The sequence below is a fragment of the Salvelinus alpinus genome, chromosome 37 (genome assembly GCF_045679555.1).
Source record: "Salvelinus alpinus chromosome 37, SLU_Salpinus.1, whole genome shotgun sequence".
Lineage (NCBI taxonomy): Eukaryota > Metazoa > Chordata > Actinopteri > Salmoniformes > Salmonidae > Salvelinus > Salvelinus alpinus.
In genome coordinates, this window is record NC_092122.1 from 18,786,919 (window position 1) to 18,790,187 (window position 3,269).

The 3,269-nt window shown below is 45.7% G+C and overlaps 1 pseudogene; it reads left to right on the plus strand.

The window, feature by feature from the left end:
* The first annotated feature begins 420 nt into the window (after window positions 1-420).
* On the plus strand, window positions 421-1,840 carry LOC139565727 (uncharacterized; annotated as a pseudogene).
* Window positions 1,841-3,269: the final 1,429 nt, after the last annotated feature.

Genomic DNA, 3,269 nt, shown 5'->3' on the forward strand with positions numbered 1-3,269 from the left:
ACCTACACCCTCTAACCAAATGAGTCTGTATCTGTAGACTACTACCTACACCCTCTAACCAAATGAGAGTCAAGCCTGATCCCCATAAGATGGATCCCACAACCTTACATGTGTGTCTGGGTGCACATGACTGTGTACGTAGGGTATACATTCATTTCATTTGAGGTATATTGGTTATGCCTCAAGTGAATTTCAGATTTTTTTGTTTTGCTCATATTTCCTGGCCTGGTCCCAGATCTGTTTGTGGTCTTGCCAACACCTGTCATCGTCAAGCCAAACATGACAATGAGTGACAAAGAGTTGGCATGATGGCACAGACTGGCACTCAAGCAGTTTTCTCCCTCTGTAACTTAACTTCCAATCCTGCTCTAATTCTTTCCCCATTTCCTTCACCACAGTAACTTCCACTCTGGGTCAGACATGTCTGTGATAGTGGGAGCGGGGCGGTTCATAGCCCAGAGGGTTACCAGAAGCATCACCTACTACTACACCAGCCGGACACCAGGGGGCGATATCCCATCCCCCTCGCCTCCCACCATCTCCCCCACCTCCTCCCATCTAGACACTCCTCTTCCCTCCCCCTCGTACTCCCTCTCCACCCCCTTGCTCCCAGACTTGCCCTCTCACCACGACGTTTCCTCAGTTCTCACCCATTCCGCTTTGGATGTACCATCCCTCTCTCCATCCTCGCCCTTCTCCCACCGTCCCCTCCTCCTCCTTTTCCCGTGGCTTGGCGCCTGACCGGGGGCCATGGTGAAGTACCGGGACCTCTATCTGGAACGCGGCCTGGACATCCTATCGGTGGAGAGCACTGTGTGGCACTTCCTGTGGCCTCACTGGGGCTGGAGTATGGGGCCGAGGCCCTGGAGCTCCTTGACGACCCGTGTTTCAAAGGTAGCCCCCTTCTGGTCCACGCCTTCTCCATCAGCGGGTACACTTTCTGCCAGCTTCTCAGCCAGATGGTCAGGGAGCCACACAAGTACCCAGGCCTGGCCCAACGGGTCGTAGGACATGTCTATGACAGCCTGGTGATCGGGTCGCTGGAGCATATGGCTACATGTGAGAGAGAGGGGAAGGAAAGGAGGTAGGATTGTCGGTTTGGATTATTACTCTGAGAAAGGAGAGTTATCTGTTACTGAGACGGTGTGTGTATGGGTTAGTTTGTGTGTGGATGTGTGACAGAATTTTTTTTGAAATGTAATTAACCTTGACTGGTAAATAAAATAACCTGTGTGTGCCTCAGGCCTGGGCAAGACCCTGTTCCCTCATATCGAGCCCCTGGTGCGATACACCGCTCTGCTCTACTTCTGGCTCTTCAAGTCCCAGACGGTGCACTACTACGACAACGCAGTCCAGGTCTTCTACAACAGCCCCGTCACCCTTCTTCCTCTGTGAGAACGACGCGCTGTGCGACCCCGTCGCCATGGAGGCGGTCCTCGACTTCTGGAGGAAGCGGGGCGTTGCTGTGGAAACCAGGAAGTGGAAGGAGTCTGTGCACGCTGCTCATCTACGCTGTCACCCAGAGGAGTACCTCTCCACGTTAGAGACATTTTTTTACTCGCTCAACATCGCCCCCCTCAGGGCTAAGATGTAAATGGCTCATGTGCTAATCACAGTGTGGTGTTTGATAATTCAATAAAGCCTGCATACTCATGCTCCAACACAAATGCTTATAACACATGTTATAACATAGTATAACATATTGTAGTCATGTAGCAGAAACTTTTATCCATAGAAACTTGGTTGACACCTACCCAGCATATGGGTCAGGAGGGAATCTAACCCACAACACACAAGTTTTACTTCCCTGTTGCTATAATAACAACATATCCAAACCTAACTCCTAGCATGTGTTTTGACTGTGTTACGTATTATTATCTATTTGTACAGATATAGAATCTTAATTTGACCAGCATTGTCATAGCAAAATAATTAATGTTTAGTCCATAATGTTTCTTGATCAGTAGTCAGGCTATTAAAAGTTGGCAACATTAAAAGTGCAGTACTGTTAATAGAATTGTGTTAGTGTGGGTTTTCTGTGAATGTATGTAAATCACGAAGCTCATCTTCATTTCCTGCGGTACAGGAAAATTCTCAGCAACAGAAGTGATCAAACTAAGTTACTATATCTGTATGTGAGCTTACACAATATTGTCTATGACACAGTCCATATGCACCAGATAAGGCCAAGGTCACTATCTTTAAGGTGAAACACATGACGGACACAACTCACTATACGTTGATTTGCAATAATGAATTATTTAGTATTTGATTGTAATTGTTTTTACATGAGTATATATTCATTCTCAATAGCTGGTGATAGGGACTGCAGTGGAAGAGAGAGGGAGAGGAAACATTTTGAAGATGAGGAGGAATACAGAAAGAATGAGGGTGAGGGTAACAAGAAAGGAAAGAATTAGAAAAGAAACACAGGAGATAGGGAAGAGATAATATGAGGTGGAAAAAGAGAGAGAGAGGCTACTGAGATGTCAAGATGAGGTACTGTATATGGAAACCTCTTCAGTCACAGAGAACCAGGACCTGTTCTGGAAGTAGTTCATGCTTGTCAATTCAATGAGTAGTGAGTGACAAACACAATCTGTGGGAGGTTTTCTTATCAGGCATTTCCGTTATATGTTGCATATTCAATCTAGTTTGCATTAAACTTTTGTCTGTTTTGGTCTCAGAAAACAGAGTTGTTTATGAGGAGTTAAAGGCTTAACTTGTGGTGAGGTATCTTGGCCAAGGGTACATCCTGTGAAATCCCATCCCCCGTGATATTGACTGCACACACCCCAGTAGGCATATGTTTGCACTTGAGGAACAACCTATGCCTAACCTCTGGCACCGGCACAAAGAGACTTTGAACCATACATAAATATAGGCACGTGCACGTGTAACGGGGTAGAACTGTTGATATTGTGAACGTAGCCTTGTTGGGCTGTCCGTCCCAGGTGTGGCTCATTGTTGATTAAGGGTGTGACCCACAGTATTTAAGTCAGCTCTGTTTGTTCAGTCAGGGGTTCCACTTTACTACGTTAAGGTCGGTATGCCTTGGGTGTTTGGGAAATCCTGACCTAGACTTCAGGAATAGTATTTTGTATATTTTTCCCACGTTACACACAGTAAGTGTGCAGAAAGAAGACTGAATAAGGATAGAAAATAAACTAATGGGTCAAATAGTATCAGAATAAAATAGACTGTTAGATGCATGAACACTGTTTGTTACAACTGGTAAGAGCATTTTGATTATTCTGTACGTAAATCCA